The following is a 25,981-nucleotide window of genomic DNA, read 5'->3' as shown; positions in this document are numbered from 1 at the left end:
ATGTCAGCTGTAAGAATCAGCTGACATGTGCTTGATTCAGTGAGGGCTCAGCGCAGCAGCCCTCACTGAACCGGGGGTACGCAAATGTGCGTACTAATACGGCAAGGGTTGTAAAGGGGTTAAGATTCATTCTCAATCCCTTGGGTATTATATTTTTTTTAGGGATTTTTTTAAATATTTTTTTTTTCTCTCCTTTCTTCGTCTATTATATTTCCCTAATTATAATGATAGAAACTGATTGTAATTTTAAAACTTTATATTTATACATTGTTTTATGTTGTATGTAAAAAAAAATTATAATATAAAATATAGGGGTTAGATAACAATATATCCTATTAAGTATTATAAGTATTAAGTTTTTATACTGCGAATCCTATTTATGAGAACCCGATATGCTTCATGAAGTACTAATTTATAACAATCCTGTTTACTCTATTGAGCATAAATGAACTCAAGGGGTTAATATAGAGGTATCACTCTGTATCTGGCCCCGCCCCTTTGTAGTAAGGATCTTTTGTTTGCTGCTTGTCACACCTGATGAAGGTGGCTGTGTCCACCGAAACGCGTTGTGCGTATTAATAAATCAGTCATTTTAATAATTGTATTAATTTGTTATTGGCGCTCTGGTACCGCTATTCACATTTACTGATTGTCCTTTCCCCCTGCTGGGGTGCGGTAGAGCTGCCTTTAATTACTTGTTCATCCACCTGTGGGAGGAATTTAATAAGAATTACTACCCTGGTTTTCCAAGCTGCGCTGTCCTAACCCCTCCAGAACGCTGCCGGGGGTGTTGGTGAAGCTGGGCGTCCATCTGAGCGGTATGCGCAACTAACCGGATCACGTGATCCACCACCGTGAGAACGGGATCTGTGAACGCCGCTGAAATTAGATGACAGCAACCAACAGAGCGGAGCTTGTGGAGCTTTACACTGGGGTTGTGCAGAGGTGCACAACTTCATAAGGTTAGTAGCCATTCCCACACCCCTCTACAAATTGCATTACTGAGTCACCCATTGCGCCTTGTTCTCTCCTCTCTTTACAAAGAGACAAATACTAACTGTATCACAGCCGTTGCAGTTACAGATGGCTGCGGCCAAAGCTCCTGACTGAGACTTCAGTAGTGCCCATACAGTGTTCTATGTTTCCCTAAGTCAAGGAGAAACTAAGTTATCTTATTATTGGTCATTCCCCTGAAGTTCCTGCTGCTGTAAAGAGACTCATCCAAACATCACTCCACGGACCCCAAGGACAAAGAAGTCCCCTCAAATTTCTTTAGGATCCTTTATTGGTCCCCTTGCAGCAGTCAAAAGGCAATATTCAGCCGCCGCTACAGCTGTCACAGACGTTGGACCCCTCCAGCATCGCCAAAATAATCTCTTCTACGCCCACAGCCTTGTCAAATCACAAGTCCTCGGAGCCTTGGGATTAAGAGTAGACCCTTTAACTTTCTTTAGGATCCATCACTGGTCGCCTTGAGGCTGTCAGAAGACAATCACCAGCCACTTTCCTGCCACCGCCGCCATAGCTGACACAGAGGTCGGATTTCTGCAGAAGCATCAGGACCACCTCACCACCGCTTTCTGTCCTTTCAATGCTCAATGGATTCCCAGGATAAAGACAAAACCCGCTATCTTTCTACAGGACCATCCACTGGACTATTTGCAGTTGTCAGGAGGAAAGAGCCTCAAGGATTCAAGACTCTTGCGCTAGCTGGAACATCAAAGTTGAGGGCGGAGAGTAAAATCCCTCTGCTATAGCGTAACACCTCGCTCCCCTACAGAGATGTGGAGAGTAGTGATGAGCGAGTATACTCGCAAGGACGCGGTAATCGCCCGAGCATCTTAGTACTCGAGATGCTCGGAGCTCGCAGAGTACTTGCAAGATGCTCGGGCGGATGATCAGGTCCCCTCACTGCATGTTTGGCGCTCTTTAGACTGCCAATCAACATGCAGGGATTGCCTGACACTCACTGTCAGCCATGTTGGCATTGCAGTGATTGGCTGGCCGCACAGCGTCATCAGGTCTATATCAGACCTGGCGCCGCTGTGCTCGTCAGTCTACTCCACAATCAGGCAGTGTAGGGAGAGGTGCTGCTGAGCTAGGGGGAGATTTGGTTGTGTATTAGGTAGTGTAGGGAGAAAATAAGTACATTACACATATCCATCTCAACAAACAGTCCTTCTGAGGACTAATCCATCTGCAGAGATATCAGGCAGGCAGTGTATATAGGCAGGCAGTGCATATAGGCAGGCAGGCAGTGCATATAGCACAAGAGGCTCCATTCCAGTTCTGCCTTCTGCTGCTGTTAAACATTTCGAGACAAAGGCCCAGGTCTCAGGAATAATTTTTTTTGGATCTTAATCTCATTATTTGCTTAAAAAGTAATCCAGAGGACACCGTTTTTCTGCGCCATTTGCTTGCTGGCACTACAGAATACAGCCAGGTCCTTTCCATATTAAAGTGCTAAAAATCTAGGTATTTAAAAATTTGGTTTGTCTGTCACACGGATCAAATATAATTGCGCTGAAAATACTGCAATTTTTGGCCTCAATTCAAATTTTTTTTCAGTGTTGACACCGGTTTGCTGTTAAAAAAAAGTTACCTACAGGCCAGGTATTTAAAACTGTGATTTCTCCGTCACACGGATCACATATAACTTCACTCCAAATTCAGCCATTTGTAGTGAGCGTGGAAGATATTGTCCTCCATTTAAAATGGGCAAGGCGTGTGGCAAGGGACGGGAAACTAGACGTGATGGTGCATGCAGAGGCTGAGGCCATGGGAAAGCTGAAGTTGTGCCACAACAAACACCCACATCTTCTCGCCCGACCTTCCTGTCCCAATTCCTAGGGGACTGCAGCACACCACTATTGAACCCAGAACAGTGTCAAAAGGTTGTTGGTTGGTGGCAGATAATGCTTCCAGTCACTTAGCCACCACCACCCTGTCTTCCACACGGTCAAGTCTCAGTAGCCGTGAGTCTGGACTGCATATTCCTCACCCTGATCCTCCTTCCTCCCACTATCCCGAGTGCCCAGAGACAACTGATCCCACACTTGGACACTCCGAAAAGCTGTTCACTTTTCCATTTATAGATTCTGGCCTCTTGCCTGGTCCACTTGAAGCGTAGCAAGTGGATATTGCATGTAGCAATGCCAAAATATTTGAGCTACCACGGTCACAAGAAGGTGACGGTGGGAAAGTGTCACAAGAGGTTGACGACGAGACACAATTGCCAGAAAATCAGGAGGAGGACCAGAGTGCGGAAGTGGAAGACGAGGTGGTGGATGATATAGTAACTGACCCAACCTGGAAAGAGGACATGCAGAGTGAGGACAGCAGCACACAGGGGGAGGGAGGCAGAGCACCCCAACATGAAGGAAGAAGCAGTGTGGTGGCCGCAGACAGAAGGCAGGCAACCGTTCCCCATAATACCAACACGAAGGAAGTTGCCAGTACAACTGTCAGGTGTTCCTGAGTCTGGTTGTTTTTTAAAGACTCTGCCGATAACCCCAAATAGGCCATTTGCATCACCTGCCAGGCTAGCATCAGCAGGGGAGGCAAAACTAACAGCCTGACCACCACCAGCATGATCAGGCACATGGCAGCAAAAGCATCCGATTTTGCGGGCCGAACCCCAGGGTCAAGGAACAGTGTCTGCGGGTGGCACCATTACTTCTTCCACTGTTGTGCATGCAAGCCAAAACCCTGTCCATGGTGCATGCGAAGATGCATCCTGCCCTGCACCTGTCGTTGCACACTCAAATAGCAGCATCAGCAAGCACGTCCATGTCCTTGTCCCAGCGCAGCGTTAAGTTGTCCATACCCCAGTCCTTGGAACGCAAGCACAAATACGCAGCCAACGCCCCACAGGTCACACTACTAAATTCCCATATTTCGCGACTGCTTGCGCGTGAAATGTTGCCTTTTAGGCTCATTGAGACGGAAGCATTCCGCAATCTGATGGCGGCGGCAGTCCCTCGTTACTTGGTCCCCAGCCGCCACTATTTCTCCCGGTGTCCCGTCCCCGCATTACACAAGCACGTGTTCCAAAACATTAGTCGTCCCCTCAACAACGCAGTTACCAGGAAAATCCACCTAACCACGGACACGTGGACAAGTGCTTGTAGGCAGGGACAGTGCATCTCGCGGACGGTACATCTCGCGGACGGCACATCTCGCGGACGGCACACTAGGTTAACATAGTAGAAGCCGGGACCCAGTCGGACACTGGGTTAACATAGTAGAAGCCGGGACCCAGTCGGACACTGGGTTAACATAGTAGAAGCCGGGACCCAATCGGACACTGAGTTAACATAGTGGAAGGCGGGACCCAGTCGGAACTTGGGACGGAACATGTCCTCCCGACGCCAAGGATTGCAGGCCCTAGGTCAATAGGGGTTGGCCCCACAGTCTATAGCTCCTGCACCTCATCCTCCTCTTCAACCTTCATCTCCGAAATGACCACATCATGCGGGCCCTAGGTCAATCGGGGTTGGCCCCACAGTCTACAGCTCCTGCACCTCATCCTCCTCTTCAACCTTCATCTCCGAAATGACCACATCAGTCACAAGCTGGAAGCACTGCCTCGGCCAAGTGGCAACAGGCTAATATGCTTAGGTTGTAAACAGCTTTGAAAGAGCAGGCAGATCTGTGGCTCACACTGCTGAACCTACAGCCAGGTATGGTCATGTGTGACAATGGCCGGAACCTGGTGGCGGCCTCTGAGGCGAGCTCACACAGGTACTATGCCTGGCCCATGTGCTTAACCTCGTGGTTCAGCGGTTTCTCAAATCCTACCCGGAGCTGCTGGATCTGCTTGTTAAAGTACGCCGCCTGTGTGCCCATTTTAGAAAGTCACCTACAGCTTCCGCCGCCCTTGCCGTGTTATAGCAGCGTTTGCAACTACCGGCTCACAGACTGGTATGTGATGTCCCCACTCTACACTGCAGATTTGGGGATGGATTTGTGAGCAGAAAAGGGCAGTTGTTGAGTACCAGCATCAACAAGGCCGTCGGTATTCAGTTCAGACTCCACACAAAAGACCTCAGGAGTGGACATGGATACTTAGTGTCACCATCCGGCTTCTCTGTCTTCTGAAATGCTCTTTGCTCTCAATCAAAGAGGATGCATTGCAGGTGGAGCACCATGAGATGGAGCAAGGAAACATACAGGGTGATTACACACAGCCCAGCCTCATCTCATCCAAACGTGGATTGGGTGACAATGAGGAAGTGGAGCAGGAAGAACAGGAGCTAGTTTCATGCGCTATAGACGGTACTACCTGCACAACTGTCATAACGTCTGTTCAGCATGGATGGCCAGAGGACAGAGAGGAGGAGAGCATGGTCAGTCATCCTCTAGGCGAGGACACGGAAGTCTTGCCTGTTAGCAGTCTGGCACACATGGCTGAGATTATGTGAATTTTCAAAAAAACGCTGCAGGAGGAGGGTGGGGCAGAAGAGGTCGCAATGGGAGGTTGGAGACGTTACCCTGTGAGGGAAAGAAAACGCCGCTATTACCAGTAGAGCAGAAATTTGAAAGTGTTGTCATCCTGACTCCTTCCATCTGGTCACCAATTCAAATCTATGTCTTAGCAAAGAGCTTGAACTATGTCCCCTCACAAGAGTTCAATCTTTTTTCAAACAATAAGAGATGTAAATCGCTTTAAGCAATTATTAACAGTCAAAAAACATTTCTATAATGAATCTAAAGAGACTTCTATTTCTGATTGCACGACAGCAGAGATTAAGGAACACAATGATGCTTCCCTTTCAGTCACGGAACAGACCGCCTAATTGACATTGTCCTCATTACAGGATCCGGATTTTTTTTTGAATAAACTACATGATGGAGGAATTAATATTATCCCGTCTAATCCGGCATATTATCTTCTGCAAACTAGGATTCCATCTTTAGATTTATTCCAAACTCTGGTTGAAAACGACCTAAAATATTACATAGTGGTAATCGAAACATGAATTCAAATAGTAATTTTGATACGATCCAGTTTGAGGCGGTTAGGGAGCTTTAAAATAACGCTAACCTAACCAAACGACAATCAGGTAAAGGTGGATATATTGTGGTATTGGACACTAATCTTTATTGTAACATGGCATTATCTATACTCAGTGACACTAACACCTACACAATTTTAAGATCTGATCTCACCAATGTATTAAAATCAGAATTATTAGAATGTTTGAACAAAGGCAGCAGACTTGGCATTTTGAACTCCAAATTACAAAGATGGTTAATTCCAGAATACCTCATCATCCCTATATTTCACTGGCTCCCTAAGGTTCACAAAGGGGTCTTTCCTCCCCCACTTACTGTAGACCAATAATTTTAGGCATCAGCTCTCAGAATGAGGACCTTAGTGGGTGGGTGGATAGTCAACTCCAACCACTTATTGCTTAAACTCCTGGCTTCATCTATAATACACAATACAGCTATGGTGGCTATTGCACACCATTTGGATAAGTATAGTGCCTACACACCAGCACTCAAACATTTTATTTTATTATCATTGGACTATTTGCTGAAATACAATTTTTTTTAATGTTTTGCTCTAAATTTTATTTACAGACATTGGGAGCACCGATGGGTTCTAAGTTTTCCCGGTCCTTGGCAATACTCTCTGTGGCTTGGTGGGAGGAAATTTACATTTCTTCTGTGAATAATTCATTTTCCACCCGAATACTTTGGTTTTCCAGATATGCGGAGCAGCCGTGTGGAGCGGCCGGGTCTGTTGGAGCTGCCGGGTGGAGCGGTCGGGTCTGGTGGAGCGGCCGGGTCTGTTGGAGCTGCCGGGTGGAGCGGCCGGGTCTGTTGGAGCTGCCGGGTGGAGCGGTCGGGTCTGGTGGAGCGGTCGGGTCTGGTGGAGCGGCCGTGTCTGTTGGAGCTGCCGGGTGGAGCGGTCGGGTCTGGTGGAGCGGCCGGGTCTGGTGGAGCGGCCGGGTCTGTTGGAGCTGCCGGGTGGAGCGGCCGGGTCTGTTGGAGCTGCCGGGTGGAGCGGCCGGGTCTGTTGGAGCTGCCGGGTGGAGCGGCCGGGTCTGTTGGAGCTGCCGGGTGGAGCGGCCGGGTCTGTTGGAGCTGCCGGGTGGAGCGGCCGGGTCTGTTGGAGCTGCCGGGTGGAGCGGCCGGGTCTGTTGGAGCTGCCGGGTGGAGCGGCCGGGTCTGTTGGAGCTGCCGGGTGGAGCGGCCGGGTCTGTTGGAGCGGCCGGGTCTGTTGGAGCGGCCGGGTCTGGTGGAGCGGCCGGGTCTGGTGGAGCGGCCGAGTCTGGTGGAGCGGCCGGGTGGAGCGGCCGGGTCGGGTGGAGCGGCCGGGTCGGGTGGAGCGGCCGGGTCTGGTGAAGCGGCCGGGTCTGGTGGAGCGGCCGGGTGGAGCGGCTGGGTCTGGTGGAGCTGCCGGGTCTGGTGGAGCGGCCGGGTCTGGTGGAGCTGCCGGGTGGAGCGGCCGGGTCTGGTGGAGCTGCCGGGTCTGGTGGAGCTGCCGGGTGGAGCTGCCGGGTCTGTTGGAGCTGCCGGGTGGAGCGGCCGGGTCTGGTGGAGCTGCCGGGTGGAGCGGCCGGGTCTGGTGGAGCTGCCGGGTGGAGCGGCCGGGTCTGTTGGAGCGGCCGGGTCTGTTGGAGCGGCCGGGTCTGTTGGAGCTGCCGGGTGGAGCGGCCGGGTCTGTTGGAGCTGCCGGGTGGAGCGGCCGGGTCTGTTGGAGCTGCCGGGTAGAGCGGCCGGGTCTGTTGGAGCTGCCGGGTAGAGCGGCCGGGTCTGTTGGAGCTGCCGGGTGGAGCGGCCGGGTCTGTTGGAGCGGCCGGGTCTGTTGGAGCTGCCGGGTGGAGCGGCCGGGTCTGTTGGAGCTGCCGGGTGGAGCGGCCGGGTCTGTTGGAGCTGCCGGGTGGAGCGGCCGGGTCTGTTGGAGCTGCCGGGTGGAGCGGCCGGGTCTGTTGGAGCTGCCGGGTGGAGCGGCCGGGTCTGTTGGAGCGGCCGGGTCTGTTGGAGCTGCCGGGTGGAGCGGCCGGGTCTGTTGGAGCTGCCGGGTGGAGCTGCCGGGTGGAGCGGCCGGGTCTGTTGGAGCTGCCGGGTGGAGCGGCCGGGTCTGTTGGAGCTGCCGGGTGGAGCGCCCGGGTCTGTTGGACCTGCCGGGTGGAGCGCCCGGGTCTGTTGGACCTGCCGGGTGGAGCGCCCGGGTCTGTTGGACCTGCCGGGTGGAGCGCCCGGGTCTGTTGGACCTGCCGGGTGAAGCGCCCGGGTCTGTTGGACCTGCCGGGTGGAGCGCCCGGGTCTGTTGGACCTGCCGGGTGGAGCGCCCGGGTCTGTTGGACCTGCCGGGTGGAGCGCCCGGGTCTGTTGGACCTGCCGGGTGGAGCGCCCGGGTCTGTTGGACCTGCCGGGTGGAGCGCCCGGGTCTGTTGGACCTGCCGGGTGGAGCGCCCGGGTCTGTTGGACCTGCCGGGTGGAGCGCCCGGGTCTGTTGGACCTGCCAGGTGGAGCGCCCGGGTCTGGTGGAGCGCCCGGGTCTGTTGGACCGGCCGGGTCTGTTGGACCGGCCGGGTCTGTTGGAGCGGCCGGGTCTGTTGGAGCGGCCGGGTCTGTTGGAGCGGCCGGGTCTGTTGGAGCGGCCGGGTCTGTTGGAGCGGCCGGGTCTGTTGGAGCTGCCGGGTGGAGCGGCCGGGTCTGTTGGAGCGGCCGGGTCTGTTGGAGCGGCCGGGTCTGTTGGAGCGGCCGGGTCTGTTGGAGCTGCCGGGTGGAGCGCCCGGGTCTGTTGGATCTGCCGGGTGGAGCGCCCGGGTCTGTTGGACCTGCCGGGTGGAGCGCCCGGGTCTGTTGGACCTGCCGGGTGGAGCGCCCGGGTCTGGTGGACCTGCCGGGTGGAGCGCCCGGGTCTGTTGGACCTGCCGGGTGGAGCGCCCGGGTCTGTTGGACCTGCCGGGTGGAGCGCCCGGGTCTGTTGGACCTGCCGGGTGAAGCGCCCGGGTCTGGTGGAGCGCCCGGGTCTGTTGGAGCGGCCGGGTCTGGTGGAGCTGCCGGGTGGAGCGCCCGGGTCTGGTGGAGCTGCCGGGTGGAGCGCCCGGGTCTGGTGGAGCTGCCGGGTGGAGCGCCCGGGTCTGGTGGAGCTGCCGGGTGGAGCGGCCGGGTGGAGCGGCCGGGTCGGGTGGAGCGGCCGGGTCTGGTGCAGCTGCCGGGTGGAGCGGCCGGGTCTGGTGGAGCTGCCGGGTGGAGCGGCCGGGTCTGGTGGAGCTGCCATGTGGAGCGGCCGGGTCTGGTGGAGCGGCCGGGTCTGGTGGAGCGGCCGGGTCTGGTGGAGCGGCCGGGTCTGTTGGAGCGGCCGGGTCTGTTGGAGCGGCCGGGTCTGTTGGAGCGGCCGGGTCTGTTGGAGCGGCCGGGTCTGTTGGAGCTGCCGGGTCTGTTGTAGCGGCCGGGTCTGTTGGAGCGGCCGGGTCTGTTGGAGCTGCCGGGTCTGTTGGAGCGGCCGGGTCTGTTGGAGCGGCCGGGTCTGTTGGAGCGGCCGGGTGGAGCGGCCGGGTCTGTTGGAGCGGCCGGGTCTGTTGGAGCGGTTGGAGCGGCCGGGTCTGTTGGAGCGGCCGGGTCTGTTGGAGCGGTTGGAGCGGCCGGGTCTGTTGGAGCGGCCGGGTCTGTTGGAGCGGCCGGGTGGAGCGGCCGGGTCTGTTGGAGCGGCCGGGTCTGTTGGAGCGGCCGGGTGGAGCGGCCGGGTCTGGTGGAGCGGCCGGGTCTGTTGGAGCGGCCGGGTGGAGCGGCCGGGTCTGTTGGAGCGGCCGGGTCTGTTGGAGCTGCCGGGTGGAGCGGCCGGGTCTGTTGGAGCTGCCGGGTGGAGCGGCCGGGTCGGGTGGAGCGGCCGGGTCTGTTGGAGCTGCCGGGTGGAGCGGCCGGGTCTGTTGGAGCTGCCGGGTCTGTTGGAGCGGCCGGGTCTGTTGGAGCGGCCGGGTCTGTTGGAGCGGCCGGGTCTGTTGGAGCGGCCGGGTGGAGCGGCCGGGTCTGTTGGAGCGGCCGGGTCTGTTGGAGCGGTTGGAGCGGCCGGGTCTGTTGGAGCGGTTGGAGCGGCCGGGTCTGTTGGAGCGGTTGGAGCGGCCGGGTCTGTTGGAGCGGCCGGGTGGAGCGGCCGGGTCTGTTGGAGCGGCCGGGTGGAGCGGCCGGGTCTGTTGGAGCGGCCGGGTGGAGCGGCCGGGTCTGTTGGAGCGGCCGGGTCTGTTGGAGCGGCCGGGTCTGTTGGAGCTGCCGGGTGGAGCGGCCGGGTCTGTTGGAGCTGCCGGGTGGAGCGGCCGGGTCGGGTGGAGCGGCCGGGTCTGTTGGAGCTGCCGGGTGGAGCGGCCGGGTCTGTTGGAGCTGCCGGGTGGAGCGGCCGGGTCTGTTGGAGCTGCCGGGTGGAGCGGCCGGGTCTGTTGGAGCTGCCGGGTGGAGCGGCCGGGTCTGTTGGAGCTGCCGGGTGGAGCGGCCGGGTCTGTTGGAGCTGCCGGGTGGAGCGGCCGGGTATGTTGGAGCTGCCGGGTGGAGCGGCCGGGTATGTTGGAGCTGCCGGGTGGAGCGGCCGGGTCGGGTGGAGCGGCCGGGTATGTTGGAGCTGCCGGGTGGAGCGGCCGGGTCTGTTGGAGCTGCCAGGTGGAGCGGCCGGGTCTGTTGGAGCGGCCGGGTCTGTTGGAGCGGCCGGGTCTGGTGGAGCGGCCGGGTCTGTTGGAGCGGCCGGGTCTGTTGGAGCGGCCTGTTGGAGCGGCCGGGTGGAGCGGCCGGGTCTGTTGGAGCGGCCGGGTGGAGCGGCCGGGTCTGTTGGAGCGGCCGGGTCTGTTGGAGCGGCCGGGTCTGTTGGAGCGGCCGGGTGGAGCGGCCGGGTCTGTTGGAGCTGCCGGGTGGAGCGGCCGGGTCTGTTGGAGCGGCCGGGTGGAGCGGCCGGGTCTGTTGGAGCGGCCGGGTCTGTTGGAGCGGCCGGGTCTGTTGGAGCGGCCGGGTGGAGCGGCCGGGTCTGTTGGAGCTGCCGGGTGGAGCGGCCGGGTCTGTTGGAGCTGCCGGGTGGAGCGGCCGGGTCTGTTGGAGCTGCCGGGTGGAGCGGCCGGGTCTGTTGGAGCTGCCGGGTGGAGCGGCCGGGTCTGTTGGAGCTGCCGGGTCTGTTGGAGCTGCCGGGTGGAGCGGCCGGGTCTGTTGGAGCTGCCGGGTGGAGCGGCCGGGTCTGTTGGAGCTGCCGGGTGGAGCGGCCGGGTCTGTTGGAGCTGCCGGGTGGAGCGGCCGGGTCTGTTGGAGCTGCCGGGTGGAGCGGCCGGGTCTGTTGGAGCTGCCGGGTGGAGCGGCCGGGTCTGTTGGAGCTGCCGGGTGGAGCGGCCGGGTCGGGTGGAGCGGCCGGGTCTGTTGGAGCGGCCGGGTCTGTTGGAGCGGCCGGGTCTGTTGGAGCGGCCGGATCTGTTGGAGCGGCCGGGTCTGTTGGAGCGGCCGGGTCTGTTGGAACGGCCGGGTCTGTTGGAGCGGCCGGGTGGAGCGGCCGGGTCTGTTGGAGCGGCCGGGTGGAGCGGCCGGGTCTGTTGGAGCTGCCGGGTGGAGCGGCCGGGTCTGTTGGAGCGGCCGGATCTGTTGGAGCGGCCGGGTCTGTTGGAGCGGCCGGGTCTGTTGGAGCTGCCGGGTGGAGCGCCCGGGTCTGTTGGATCTGCCGGGTGGAGCGCCCGGGTCTGTTGGACCTGCCGGGTGGAGCGCCCGGGTCTGTTGGACCTGCCGGGTGGAGCGCCCGGGTCTGGTGGACCTGCCGGGTGGAGCGCCCGGGTCTGTTGGACCTGCCGGGTGGAGCGCCCGGGTCTGTTGGACCTGCCGGGTGGAGCGCCCGGGTCTGTTGGACCTGCCGGGTGGAGTGCCCGGGTCTGTTGGACCTGCCGGGTGGAGCGCCCGGGTCTGTTGGACCTGCCGGGTGGAGCGCCCGGGTCTGGTGGAGCGCCCGGGTCTGTTGGAGCGGCCGGGTCTGGTGGAGCTGCCGGGTGGAGCGCCCGGGTCTGGTGGAGCTGCCGGGTGGAGCGCCCGGGTCTGGTGGAGCTGCCGGGTGGAGCGCCCGGGTCTGGTGGAGCTGCCGGGTGGAGCTGCCGGGTGGAGCGGCCGGGTCGGGTGGAGCGGCCGGGTCTGGTGGAGCTGCCGGGTGGAGCGGCCGGGTCTGGTGGAGCTGCCGGGTGGAGCGGCCGGGTCTGGTGGAGCTGCCTGGTGGAGCGGCCGGGTCTGGTGGAGCGGCCGGGTCTGGTGGAGCGGCCGGGTCTGTTGGAGCGGCCGGGTCTGTTGGAGCTGCCGGGTGGAGCGGCCGGGTCTGTTGGAGCTGCCGGGTGGAGCGGCCGGGTCGGGTGGAGCGGCCGGGTCTGTTGGAGCTGCCGGGTGGAGCGGCCGGGTCTGTTGGAGCTGCCGGGTGGAGCGGCCGGGTCTGTTGGAGCTGCCGGGTGGAGCGGCCGGGTCTGTTGGAGCTGCCGGGTGGAGCGGCCGGGTCTGTTGGAGCTGCCGAGTGGAGCGGCCGGGTCTGTTGGAGCTGCCGGGTGGAGCGGCCGGGTCTGTTGGAGCTGCCGGGTGGAGCGGCCGGGTCTGTTGGAGCTGCCGGTTGGAGCGGCCGGGTATGTTGGAGCTGCCGGGTGGAGCGGCCGGGTATGTTGGAGCGGACGGGTATGTTGGAGCTGCCGGGTGGAGCGGCCGGGTCTGTTGGAGCTGCCGGGTGGAGCGGCCGGGTCTGTTGGAGCGGCCGGGTCTGTTGGAGCGGCCGGGTCTGGTGGAGCGGCCGGGTCTGTTGGAGCGGCCGGGTCTGTTGGAGCGGCCGGGTGGAGCGGCCGGGTCTGTTGGAGCGGCCGGGTGGAGCGGCCGGGTCTGTTGGAGCGGCCGGGTGGAGCGGCCGGGTCTGTTGGAGCTGCCGGGTGGAGCGGCCGGGTCTGTTGGAGCGGCCGGGTGGAGCGGCCGGGTCTGTTGGAGCGGCCGGGTCTGTTGGAGCGGCCGGGTCTGTTGGAGCGGCCGGGTGGAGCGGCCGGGTCTGTTGGAGCTGCCGGGTGGAGCGGCCGGGTCTGTTGGAGCTGCCGGGTGGAGCGGCCGGGTCTGTTGGAGCTGCCGGGTGGAGCGGCCGGGTCTGTTGGAGCTGCCGGGTCTGTTGGAGCTGCCGGGTCTGTTGGAGCTGCCGGGTGGAGCGGCCGGGTCTGTTGGAGCTGCCGGGTGGAGCGGCCGGGTCTGTTGGAGCTGTCGGGTGGAGCGGCCGGGTCTGTTGGAGCTGCCGGGTGGAGCGGCCGGGTCTGTTGGAGCTGCCGGGTGGAGCGGCCGGGTATGTTGGAGCTGCCGGGTGGAGCGGCCGGGTATGTTGGAGCTGCCGGGTGGAGCGGCCGGGTCGGGTGGAGCGGCCGGGTATGTTGGAGCTGCCGGGTGGAGCGGCCGGGTCTGGTGGAGCGGCCGGGTCTGTTGGAGCTGCCGGGTGGAGCGGCCGGGTCTGTTGGAGCGGAAGGGTGGAGCGGCCGGGTGGAGCGGCCGGGTCTGTTGGAGCGGCCGGGTCTGTTGGAGCGGCCGGGTCTGTTGGAGCGGCCGGGTCGGGTGGAGCGGCCGGGTCGGGTGGAGCGGCCGGGTCTGTTGGAGCGGCCGGGTCTGTTGGAGCGGCCGGGTCGGGTGGAGCGGCCGGGTCGGGTGGAGCGGCCGGGTCGGGTGGAGCGGCCGGGTCGGGTGGAGCGGCCGGGTCTGTTGGAGCTGCCGGGTGGAGCGGCCGGGTATGTTGGAGCTGCCGGGTGGAGCGGCCGGGTATGTTGCAGCTGCCGGGTGGAGCGGCCGGGTATGTTGGAGCTGCCGGGTGGAGCTGCCGGGTGGAGCGGCCGGGTCGGGTGGAGCGGCCGGGTATGTTGGAGCTGCCGGGTGGAGCGGCCGGGTCTGTTGGAGCGGTTGGAGCGGCCGGGTCTGTTGGAGCGGCCGGGTCTGTTGGAGCGGCCGGGTGGAGCGGCCGGGTCTGTTGGAGCGGCCGGGTGGAGCGGCCGGGTCTGTTGGAGCGGCCGGGTCTGTTGGAGCGGCCGGGTGGAGCGGCCGGGTCTGTTGGAGCGGCCGGGTCTGTTGGAGCGGCCGGGTGGAGCGGCCGGGTCTGTTGGAGCGGCCGGGTGGAGCGGCCGGGTCTGTTGGAGCGGCCGGGTGGAGTGGCCGGGTCTGTTGGAGCGGCCGGGTCTGTTGGAGCGGTTGGAGCGGCCGGGTCTGTTGGAGCGGTTGGAGCGGCCGGGTCTGTTGGAGCGGTTGGAGCGGCCGGGTCTGTTGGAGCGGCCGGGTCTGTTGGAGCGGCCGGGTGGAGCGGCCGGGTCTGTTGGAGCGGCCGGGTGGAGCGGCCGGGTCTGTTGGAGCGGCCGGGTGGAGCGGCCGGGTCTGTTGGAGCGGCCGGGTGGAGCGGCCGGGTCTGTTGGAGCGGCCGGGTCTGTTGGAGCTGCCGGGTGGAGCGGCCGGGTCTGTTGGAGCTGCCGGGTGGAGCGGCCGGGTCTGTTGGAGCGGCCGGGTCTGTTGGAGCTGCCGGGTGGAGCGGCCGGGTCTGTTGGAGCTGCCGGGTGGAGCGGCCGGGTCTGTTGGAGCTGCCGGGTGGAGCGGCCGGGTCTGTTGGACCTGCCGGGTGGAGCGCCCGGGTCTGTTGGACCTGCCGGGTGGAGCGCCCGGGTCTGTTGGACCTGCCGGGTGGAGCGCCCGGGTCTGTTGGACCTGCCGGGTGGAGCGCCCGGGTCTGTTGGACCTGCCGGGTGGAGCGCCCGGGTCTGTTGGACCTGCCGGGTGGAGCGCCCGGGTCTGTTGGACCTGCCGGGTGGAGCGCCCGGGTCTGTTGGACCTGCCGGGTGGAGCGCCCGGGTCTGTTGGACCTGCCGGGTGGAGCGCCCGGGTCTGTTGGACCTGCCGGGTGGAGCGCCCGGGTCTGTTGGACCTGCCGGGTGGAGCGCCCGGGTCTGTTGGACCTGCCGGGTGGAGCGCCCGGGTCTGTTGGACCTGCCGGGTGGAGCGCCCGGGTCTGGTGGAGCGCCCGGGTCTGTTGGACCGGCCGGGTCTGTTGGAGCGGCCGGGTCTGTTGGAGCGGCCGGATCTGTTGGAGCGGCCGGGTCTGTTGGAGCGGCCGGGTCTGTTGGAACGGCCGGGTCTGTTGGAGCGGCCGGGTGGAGCGGCCGGGTCTGTTGGAGCGGCCGGGTGGAGCGGCCGGGTCTGTTGGAGCGGCCGGGTGGAGCGGCCGGGTCTGTTGGAGCGGCCGGATCTGTTGGAGCGGCCGGGTCTGTTGGAGCGGCCGGGTCTGTTGGAGCTGCCGGGTGGAGCGCCCGGGTCTGTTGGATCTGCCGGGTGGAGCGCCCGGGTCTGTTGGACCTGCCGGGTGGAGCGCCCGGGTCTGGTGGACCTGCCGGGTGGAGCGCCCGGGTCTGGTGGACCTGCCGGGTGGAGCGCCCGGGTCTGTTGGACCTGCCGGGTGGAGCGCCCGGGTCTGTTGGACCTGCCGGGTGGAGCGCCCGGGTCTGTTGGACCTGCCGGGTGGAGTGCCCGGGTCTGTTGGACCTGCCGGGTGGAGCGCCCGGGTCTGTTGGACCTGCCGGGTGGAGCGCCCGGGTCTGGTGGAGCGCCCGGGTCTGTTGGAGCGGCCGGGTCTGGTGGAGCTGCCGGGTGGAGCGGCCGGGTATGTTGGAGCTGCCGGGTGGAGCGGCCGGGTATGTTGCAGCTGCCGGGTGGAGCGGCCGGGTATGTTGGAGCTGCCGGGTGGAGCTGCCGGGTGGAGCGGCCGGGTCGGGTGGAGCGGCCGGGTATGTTGGAGCTGCCGGGTGGAGCGGCCGGGTCTGTTGGAGCGGTTGGAGCGGCCGGGTCTGTTGGAGCGGCCGGGTCTGTTGGAGCGGCCGGGTGGAGCGGCCGGGTCTGTTGGAGCGGCCGGGTGGAGCGGCCGGGTCTGTTGGAGCGGCCGGGTCTGTTGGAGCGGCCGGGTGGAGCGGCCGGGTCTGTTGGAGCGGCCGGGTGGAGCGGCCGGGTCTGTTGGAGCGGCCGGGTGGAGCGGCCGGGTCTGTTGGAGCGGCCGGGTGGAGTGGCCGGGTCTGTTGGAGCGGCCGGGTCTGTTGGAGCGGTTGGAGCGGCCGGGTCTGTTGGAGCGGTTGGAGCGGCCGGGTCTGTTGGAGCGGTTGGAGCGGCCGGGTCTGTTGGAGCGGCCGGGTCTGTTGGAGCGGCCGGGTGGAGCGGCCGGGTCTGTTGGAGCGGCCGGGTGGAGCGGCCGGGTCTGTTGGAGCGGCCGGGTGGAGCGGCCGGGTCTGTTGGAGCGGCCGGGTGGAGCGGCCGGGTCTGTTGGAGCGGCCGGGTCTGTTGGAGCTGCCGGGTGGAGCGGCCGGGTCTGTTGGAGCTGCCGGGTGGAGCGGCCGGGTCTGTTGGAGCGGCCGGGTCTGTTGGAGCTGCCGGGTGGAGCGGCCGGGTCTGTTGGAGCTGCCGGGTGGAGCGGCCGGGTCTGTTGGAGCTGCCGGGTGGAGCGGCCGGGTCTGTTGGACCTGCCGGGTGGAGCGCCCGGGTCTGTTGGACCTGCCGGGTGGAGCGCCCGGGTCTGTTGGACCTGCCGGGTGGAGCGCCCGGGTCTGTTGGACCTGCCGGGTGGAGCGCCCGGGTCTGTTGGACCTGCCGGGTGGAGCGCCCGGGTCTGTTGGACCTGCCGGGTGGAGCGCCCGGGTCTGTTGGACCTGCCGGGTGGAGCGCCCGGGTCTGTTGGACCTGCCGGGTGGAGCGCCCGGGTCTGTTGGACCTGCCGGGTGGAGCGCCCGGGTCTGTTGGACCTGCCGGGTGGAGCGCCCGGGTCTGTTGGACCTGCCGGGTGGAGCGCCCGGGTCTGTTGGACCTGCCGGGTGGAGCGCCCGGGTCTGTTGGACCTGCCGGGTGGAGCGCCCGGGTCTGGTGGAGCGCCCGGGTCTGTTGGACCGGCCGGGTCTGTTGGAGCGGCCGGGTCTGTTGGAGCGGCCGGATCTGTTGGAGCGGCCGGGTCTGTTGGAGCGGCCGGGTCTGTTGGAACGGCCGGGTCTGTTGGAGCGGCCGGGTGGAGCGGCCGGGTCTGTTGGAGCGGCCGGGTGGAGCGGCCGGGTCTGTTGGAGCGGCCGGGTGGAGCGGCCGGGTCTGTTGGAGCGGCCGGATCTGTTGGAGCGGCCGGGTCTGTTGGAGCGGCCGGGTCTGTTGGAGCTGCCGGGTGGAGCGCCCGGGTCTGTTGGATCTGCCGGGTGGAGCGCCCGGGTCTGTTGGACCTGCCGGGTGGAGCGCCCGGGTCTGGTGGACCTGCCGGGTGGAGCGCCCGGGTCTGGTGGACCTGCCGGGTGGAGCGCCCGGGTCTGTTGGACCTGCCGGGTGGAGCGCCCGGGTCTGTTGGACCTGCCGGGTGGAGCGCCCGGGTCTGTTGGACCTGCCGGGTGGAGTGCCCGGGTCTGTTGGACCTGCCGGGTGGAGCGCCCGGGTCTGTTGGACCTGCCGGGTGGAGCGCCCGGGTCTGGTGGAGCGCCCGGGTCTGTTGGAGCGGCCGGGTCTGGTGGAGCTGCCGGGTGGAGCGCCCGGGTCTGGTGGAGCTGCCGGGTGGAGCGCCCGGGTCTGGTGGAGCTGCCGGGTGGAGCGCCCGGGTCTGGTGGAGCTGCCGGGTGGAGCGCCCGGGTCTGGTGGAGCTGCCGGGTGGAGCTGCCGGGTGGAGCGGCCGGGTCGGGTGGAGCGGCCGGGTCTGGTGGAGCTGCCGGGTGGAGCGGCCGGGTCTGGTGGAGCTGCCGGGTGGAGCGGCCGGGTCTGGTGGAGCTGCCTGGTGGAGCGGCCGGGTCTGGTGGAGCGGCCGGGTCTGGTGGAGCGGCCGGGTCTGTTGGAGCGGCCGGGTTTGTTGGAGCGGCCGGGTCTGTTGGAGCGGCCGGGTCTGTTGGAGCTGCCGGGTCTGTTGTAGCGGCCGGGTCTGTTGGAGCTGCCGGGTCTGTTGGAGCTGCCGGGTCTGTTGGAGCTGCCGGGTCTGTTGGAGCGGCCGGGTCTGTTGGAGCGGCCGGGTCTGTTGGAGCGGCCGGGTGGAGCGGCCGGGTCTGTTGGAGCGGCCGGGTGGAGCGGCCGGGTCTGTTGGAGCGGCCGGGTCTGTTGGAGCGGCCGGGTCTGTTGGAGCGGTTGGAGCGGCCGGGTCTGTTGGAGCGGCGGGGTCTGTTGGAGCGGTTGGAGCGGCCGGGTCTGTTGGAGCGGTTGGAGCGGCCGGGTCTGTTGGAGCGGCCGGGTCTGTTGGAGCGGCCGGGTGGAGCGGCCGGGTCTGTTGGAGCGGCCGGGTCTGTTGGAGCGGCCGGGTGGAGCGGCCGGGTGGAGCGGCCGGGTGGAGCGGCCGGGTGGAGCGGCCGGGTCTGTTGGAGCGGCCGGGTCTGTTGGAGCTGCCGGGTGGAGCGGCCGGGTCTGTTGGAGCTGCCGGGTGGAGCGGCCGGGTCGGGTGGAGCGGCCGGGTCGGGTGGAGCTGCCGGGTGGAGCGGCCTGGTCTGTTGGAGCTGCCGGGTGGAGCGGCCGGGTCGGGTGGAGCGGCCGGGTGGAGCGGCCGGGTCTGTTGGAGCTGCCGGGTGGAGCGGCCGGGTCTGTTGGAGCTGCCGGGTGGAGCGGCCGGGTCTGTTGGAGCTGCCGGGTGGAGCGGCCGGGTCTGTTGGAGCTGCCGGGTGGAGCGGCCGGGTATGTTGGAGCTGCCGGGTGGAGCGGCCGGGTCTGTTGGAGCGGCCGGGTCTGTTGGAGCTGCCGGGTGGAGCGGCCGGGTCTGTTGGAGCTGCCGGGTGGAGCGGCCGGGTCTGTTGGAGCTGCCGGGTGGAGCGGCCGGGTCTGTTGGAGCGACCGGGTCTGTTGGAGCGGCCGGGTCTGTTGGAGCGGCCGGGTCTGTTGCAGCGGCCGGGTCTGTTGGAGCGGCCGGGTCTGTTGGAGCGGCCGGGTCTGTTGGAGCTGCCGGGTCTGTTGGAGCGGCCGGGTCTGTTGGAGCGGCCGGGTCTGTTGGAGCGGCCGGGTCTGTTGGAGCGGCCGGGTCTGTTGGAGCGGCCGGGTGGAGCGGCCGGGTCTGTTGGAGCGGCCGGGTGGAGCGGCCGGGTCTGTTGGAGCGGCCGGGTGGAGCGGCCGGGTGGAGCGGCCGGGTCTGTTGGAGCGGCCGGGTCTGTTGGAGCGGCCGGGTCTGTTGGAGCGGTTGGAGCGGCCGGGTCTGTTGGAGCGGTTGGAGCGGCCGGGTCTGTTGGAGCGGCCGGGTCTGTTGGAGCGGCCGGGTGGAGCGGCCGGGTCTGTTGGAGCGGCCGGGTCTGTTGGAGCGGCCGGTTGGAGCGGCCGGGTCTGTTGGAGCGGCCGGGTCTGTTGGAGCGGCCGGGTGGAGCGGCCGGGTCTGTTGGAGCGGCCGGGTGGAGCGGCCGGGTGGAGTGGCCGGGTCTGTTGGAGCGGCCGGGTCTGTTGGAGCGGTTGGAGCGGCCGGGTCTGTTGGAGCGGTTGGAGCGGCCGGGTCTGTTGGAGCGGTTGGAGCGGCCGGGTCTGTTGGAGCGGCCGGGTCTGTTGGAGCGGCCGGGTGGAGCGGCCGGGTCTGTTGGAGCGGCCGGGTGGAGCGGCCGGGTCTGTTGGAGCGGCCGGGTCTGTTGGAGCGGCCGGGTGGAGCGGCCGGGTCTGTTGGAGCGGCCGGGTGGAGCGGCCGGGTCTGTTGGAGCGGCCGGGTCTGTTGGAGCTGCCGGGTGGAGCGGCCGGGTCTGTTGGAGCTGCCGGGTGGAGCGGCCGGGTCTGTTGGAGCGGCCGGGTCTGTTGGAGCTGCCGGGTGGAGCGGCCGGGTCTGTTGGAGCTGCCGGGTGGAGCGGCCGGGTCTGTTGGAGCTGCCGGGTGGAGCGGCCGGGTCTGTTGGAGCTGCCGGGTGGAGCGCCCGGGTCTGTTGGACCTGCCGGGTGGAGCGCCCGGGTCTGTTGGACCTGCCGGGTGGAGCGCCCGGGTCTGTTGGACCTGCCGGGTGGAGCGCCCGGGTCTGTTGGACCTGCCGGGTGGAGCGCCCGGGTCTGTTGGACCTGCCGGGTGGAGCGCCCGGGTCTGTTGGACCTGCCGGGTGGAGCGCCCGGGTCTGTTGGACCTGCCGGGTGGAGCGCCCGGGTCTGTTGGACCTGCCGGGTGGAGCGCCCGGGTCTGTTGGACCTGCCGGGTGGAGCGCCCGGGTCTGTTGGACCTGCCGGGTGGAGCGCCCGGGTCTGTTGGACCTGCCGGGTGGAGCGCCCGGGTCTGTTGGACCTGCCGGGTGGAGCGCCCGGGTCTGTTGGACCTGCCGGGTGGAGCGCCCGGGTCTGTTGGACCTGCCGGGTGGAGCGCCCGGGTCTGTTGGACCTGCCGGGTGGAGCGCCCGGGTCTGGTGGAGCGCCCGGGTCTGTTGGACCGGCCGGGTCTGTTGGAGCGGCCGGGTCTGTTGGAGCGGCCGGGTCTGTTGGAGCGGCCGGATCTATTGGAGCGGCCGGGTCTGTTGGAGCGGCCGGGTCTGTTGGAACGGCCGGGTCTGTTGGAGCGGCCGGGTGGAGCGGCCGGGTCTGTTGGAGCGGCCGGGTGGAGCGGCCGGGTCTGTTGGAGCTGCCGGGTGGAGCGGCCGGGTCTGTTGGAGCGGCCGGATCTGTTGGAGCGGCCGGGTCTGTTGGAGCGGCCGGGTCTGTTGGAGCTGCCGGGTGGAGCGCCCGGGTCTGTTGGATCTGCCGGGTGGAGCGCCCGGGTCTGTTGGACCTGCCGGGTGGAGCGCCCGGGTCTGTTGGACCTGCCGGGTGGAGCGCCCGGGTCTGGTGGACCTGCCGGGTGGAGCGCCCGGGTCTGTTGGACCTGCCGGGTGGAGCGCCCGGGTCTGTTGGACCTGCCGGGTGGAGCGCCCGGGTCTGTTGGACCTGCCGGGTGGAGTGCCCGGGTCTGTTGGACCTGCCGGGTGGAGCGCCCGGGTCTGTTGGACCTGCCGGGTGGAGCGCCCGGGTCTGGTGGAGCGCCCGGGTCTGTTGGAGCGGCCGGGTCTGGTGGAGCTGCCGGGTGGAGCGCCCGGGTCTGGTGGAGCTGCCGGGTGGAGCGCCCGGGTCTGGTGGAGCTGCCGGGTGGAGCGCCCGGGTCTGGTGGAGCTGCCGGGTGGAGCTGCCGGGTGGAGCGGCCGGGTCGGGTGGAGCGGCCGGGTCTGGTGGAGCTGCCGGGTGGAGCGGCCGGGTCTGGTGGAGCTGCCGGGTGGAGCGGCCGGGTCTGGTGGAGCTGCCTGGTGGAGCGGCCGGGTCTGGTGGAGCGGCCGGGTCTGGTGGAGCGGCCGGGTCTGTTGGAGCGGCCGGGTCTGTTGGAGCTGCCGGGTGGAGCGGCCGGGTCTGTTGGAGCTGCCGGGTGGAGCGGCCGGGTCGGGTGGAGCGGCCGGGTCTGTTGGAGCTGCCGGGTGGAGCGGCCGGGTCTGTTGGAGCTGCCGGGTGGAGCGGCCGGGTCTGTTGGAGCTGCCGGGTGGAGCGGCCGGGTCTGTTGGAGCTGCCGGGTGGAGCGGCCGGGTCTGTTGGAGCTGCCGGGTGGAGCGGCCGGGTCTGTTGGAGCTGCCGGGTGGAGCGGCCGGGTATGTTGGAGCTGCCGGGTGGAGCGGCCGGGTATGTTGGAGCTGCCGGGTGGAGCGGCCGGGTATGTTGGAGCGGCCGGGTATGTTGGAGCTGCCGGGTGGAGCGGCCGGGTCTGTTGGAGCTGCCGGGTGGAGCGGCCGGGTCTGTTGGAGCGGCCGGGTCTGTTGGAGCGGCCGGGTCTGGTGGAGAGGCCGGGTCTGTTGGAGCGGCCGGGTCTGTTGGAGCGGCCGGGTCTGTTGGAGCGGCCGGGTGGAGCGGCCGGGTCTGTTGGAGCGGCCGGGTGGAGCGGCCGGGTCTGTTGGAGCGGCCGGGTCTGGTGGAGCGGCCGGGTCTGTTGGAGCGGCCGGGTCTGTTGGAGCGGCCGGGTCTGTTGGAGCGGCCGGGTGGAGCGGCCGGGTCTGTTGGAGCTGCCGGGTGGAGCGGCCGGGTCTGTTGGAGCGGCCGGGTGGAGCGGCCGGGTCTGTTGGAGCGGCCGGGTCTGTTGGAGCGGCCGGGTCTGTTGGAGCGGCCGGGTGGAGCGGCCGGGTCTGTTGGAGCTGCCGGGTGGAGCGGCCGGGTCTGTTGGAGCTGCCGGGTGGAGCGGCCGGGTCTGTTGGAGCTGCCGGGTGGAGCGGCCGGGTCTGTTGGAGCTGCCGGGTGGAGCGGCCGGGTCTGTTGGAGCTGCCGGGTCTGTTGGAGCTGCCGGGTGGAGCGGCCGGGTCTGTTGGAGCTGCCGGGTGGAGCGGCCGGGTCTGTTGGAGCTGCCGGGTGGAGCGGCCGGGTATGTTGGAGCTGCCGGGTGGAGCGGCCGGGTCGGGTGGAGCGGCCGGGTATGTTGGAGCTGCCGGGTGGAGCGGCCGGGTCTGGTGGAGCGGCCGGGTCTGTTGGAGCTGCCGGGTGGAGCGGCCGGGTCTGTTGGAGCGGAAGGGTGGAGCGGCCGGGTGGAGCGGCCGGGTCTGTTGGAGCGGCCGGGTCTGTTGGAGCGGCCGGGTCTGTTGGAGCAGCCGGGTCGGGTGGAGCGGCCGGGTCGGGTGGAGCGGCCGGGTCTGTTGGAGCGGCCGGGTCTGTTGGAGCGGCCGGGTCGGGTGGAGCGGCCGGGTCGGGTGGAGCGGCCGGGTCGGGTGGAGCGGCCGGGTCGGGTGGAGCGGCCGGGTCTGTTGGAGCTGCCGGGTGGAGCGGCCGGGTATGTTGGAGCTGCCGGGTGGAGCGGCCGGGTATGTTGGAGCTGCCGGGTGGAGCGGCCGGGTATCTTGGAGCTGCCGGGTGGAGCTGCCGGGTGGAGCGGCCGGGTCGGGTGGAGCGGCCGGGTATGTTGGAGCTGCCGGGTGGAGCGGCCGGGTCTGTTGGAGCTGCCGGGTGGAGCGGCCGGGTCTGTTGGAGCGGTTGGAGCGGCCGGGTCTGTTGGAGCGGCCGGGTCTGTTGGAGCGGCCGGGTGGAGCGGCCGGGTCTGTTGGAGCGGCCGGGTCTGTTGGAGCGGCCGGGTGGAGCGGCCGGGTCTGTTGGAGCGGCCGGGTCTGTTGGAGCGGCCGGGTGGAGCGGCCGGGTCTGTTGGAGCGGCCGGGTCTGTTGGAGCGGCCGGGTGGAGCGGCCGGGTCTGTTGGAGCGGCCGGGTGGAGCGGCCGGGTGGAGTGGCCGGGTCTGTTGGAGCGGCCGGGTCTGTTGGAGCGGTTGGAGCGGCCGGGTCTGTTGGAGCGGTTGGAGCGGCCGGGTCTGTTGGAGCGGCCGGGTCTGTTGGAGCGGCCGGGTGGAGCGGCCGGGTCTGTTGGAGCGGCCGGGTGGAGCGGCCGGGTCTGTTGGAGCGGCCGGGTCTGTTGGAGCGGCCGGGTGGAGCGGCCGGGTCTGTTGGAGCGGCCGGGTGGAGCGGCCGGGTCTGTTGGAGCGGCCGGGTCTGTTGGAGCTGCCGGGTGGAGCGGCCGGGTCTGTTGGAGCTGCCGGGTGGAGCGGCCGGGTCTGTTGGAGCGGCCGGGTCTGTTGGAGCTGCCGGGTGGAGCGGCCGGGTCTGTTGGAGCTGCCGGGTGGAGCGGCCGGGTCTGTTGGAGCTGCCGGGTGGAGCGGCCGGGTCTGTTGGAGCTGCCGGGTGGAGCGCCCGGGTCTGTTGGACCTGCCGGGTGGAGCGCCCGGGTCTGTTGGACCTGCCGGGTGGAGCGCCCGGGTCTGTTGGACCTGCCGGGTGGAGCGCCCGGGTCTGTTGGACCTGCCGGGTGGAGCGCCCGGCCGGGTCTGTTGGACCTGCCGGGTGGAGCGCCCGGGTCTGTTGGACCTGCCGGGTGGAGCGCCCGGGTCTGTTGGACCTGCCGGGTGGAGCGCCCGGGTCTGTTGGACCTGCCGGGTGGAGCGCCCGGGTCTGTTGGACCTGCCGGGTGGAGCGCCCGGGTCTGTTGGACCTGCCGGGTGGAGCGCCCGGGTCTGTTGGACCTGCCGGGTGGAGCGCCCGGGTCTGTTGGACCTGCCGGGTGGAGCGCCCGGGTCTGTTGGACCTGCCGGGTGGAGCGCCCGGGTCTGGTGGAGCGCCCGGGTCTGTTGGACCGGCCGGGTCTGTTGGAGCGGCCGGGTCTGTTGGAGCGGCCGGGTCTGTTGGAGCGGCCGGATCTGTTGGAGCGGCCGGGTCTGTTGGAGCGGCCGGGTCTGTTGGAACGGCCGGGTCTGTTGGAGCGGCCGGGTGGAGCGGCCGGGTCTGTTGGAGCGGCCGGGTGGAGCGGCCGGGTCTGTTCGAGCTGCCGGGTGGAGCGGCCGGGTCTGTTGGAGCGGCCGGATCTGTTGGAGCGGCCGGGTCTGTTGGAGCGGCCGGGTCTGTTGGAGCTGCCGGGTGGAGCGCCCGGGTCTGTTGGATCTGCCGGGTGGAGCGCCCGGGTCTGTTGGACCTGCCGGGTGGAGCGCCCGGGTCTGTTGGACCTGCCGGGTGGAGCGCCCGGGTCTGGTGGACCTGCCGGGTGGAGCGCCCGGGTCTGTTGGACCTGCCGGGTGGAGCGCCCGGGTCTGTTGGACCTGCCGGGTGGAGCGCCCGGGTCTGTTGGACCTGCCGGGTGGAGCGCCCGGGTCTGTTGGACCTGCCGGGTGGAGCGCCCGGGTCTGTTGGACCTGCCGGGTGGAGCGCCCGGGTCTGGTGGAGCGCCCGGGTCTGGTGGAGCGCCCGGGTCTGTTGGAGCGGCCGGGTCTGGTGGAGCTGCCGGGTGGAGCGCCCGGGTCTGGTGGAGCTGCCGGGTGGAGCGCCCGGGTCTGGTGGAGCTGCCGGGTGGAGCGCCCGGGTCTGGTGGAGCTGCCGGGTGGAGCTGCCGGGTGGAGCGGCCGGGTCGGGTGGAGCGGCCGGGTCTGGTGGAGCTGCCGGGTGGAGCGGCCGGGTCGGGTGGAGCTGCCGGGTGGAGCGGCCGGGTCTGGTGGAGCTGCCTGGTGGAGCGGCCGGGTCTGGTGGAGCGGCCGGGTCTGTTGGAGCGGCCGGGTCTGTTGGAGCGGCCGGGTCTGTTGGAGCGGCCGGGTCTGTTGGAGCGGCCGGGTCTGTTGGAGCGGCCGGGTCTGTTGGAGCTGCCGGGTCTGTTGGAGCGGCCGGGTCTGTTGGAGCTGCCGGGTCTGTTGGAGCTGCCGGGTCTGTTGGAGCTGCCGGGTCTGTTGGAGCGGCCGGGTCTGTTGGAGCGGCCGGGTATGTTGGAGCTGCCGGGTGGAGCGGCCGGGTATGTTGGAGCTGCCGGGTGGAGCGGCCGGGTCGGTTGGAGCTGCCGGGTGGAGTGGCCGGGTCTGTTGGAGCGGCCGGGTCTGTTGGAGCGGCCGGGTCTGGTGGAGCGGCCGGGTCGGGTGGAGCGGCCGGGTCGGGTGGAGCGGCCGGGTCTGTTGGAGCGGCCGGGTCTGTTGGAGCGGCCGGGTGGAGCGGCCGGGTGGAGCGGCCGGGTGGAGCGGCCGGGTCTGTTGGAGCGGCCGGGTGGAGCGGCCGGGTCTGTTGGAGCGGCCGGGTCTGTTGGAGCGGCCGGGTCTGTTGGAGCGGCCGGGTGGAGCGGCCGGGTCTGTTGGAGCTGCCGGGTGGAGCGGCCGGGTCTGTTGGAGCTGCCGGGTGGAGCGGCCGGGTCTGTTGGAGCTGCCGGGTGGAGCGGCCGGGTCTGTTGGAGCTGCCGGGTCTGTTGGAGCTGCCGGCTGGAGCGGCCGGGTCTGTTGGAGCTGCCGGGTGGAGCGGCCGGGTCTGTTGGAGCTGCCGGGTGGAGCGGCCGGGTCTGTTGGAGCTGCCGGGTGGAGCGGCCGGGTCTGTTGGAGCTGCCGGGTGGAGCGGCCGGGTCTGTTGGAGCTGCCGGGTGGAGCGGCCGGGTATGTTGGAGCTGCCGGGTGGAGCGGCCGGGTATGTTGGAGCGGCCGGGTATGTTGGAGCTGCCGGGTGGAGCGGCCGGGTCTGGTGGAGCGGCCGGGTCTGTTGGAGCTGCCGGGTGGAGCGGCCGGGTCTGTTGGAGCGGAAGGGTGGAGCGGCCGGGTCTGTTGGAGCGGCCGGGTCTGTTGGAGCGGCCGGTCTGTTGGAGCGGCCGGGTCTGTTGGAGCGG

Source organism: Phyllobates terribilis, unplaced genomic scaffold (genome assembly GCF_046119375.1).
Source record: "Phyllobates terribilis strain yellow unplaced genomic scaffold, ASM4611937v1 Scaffold_305__1_contigs__length_2280687, whole genome shotgun sequence".
Taxonomy (NCBI): domain Eukaryota; kingdom Metazoa; phylum Chordata; class Amphibia; order Anura; family Dendrobatidae; genus Phyllobates; species Phyllobates terribilis.
The sequence above is the reverse complement of the archived record's forward strand: the minus strand, read 5'-3'. Positions refer to the sequence as shown.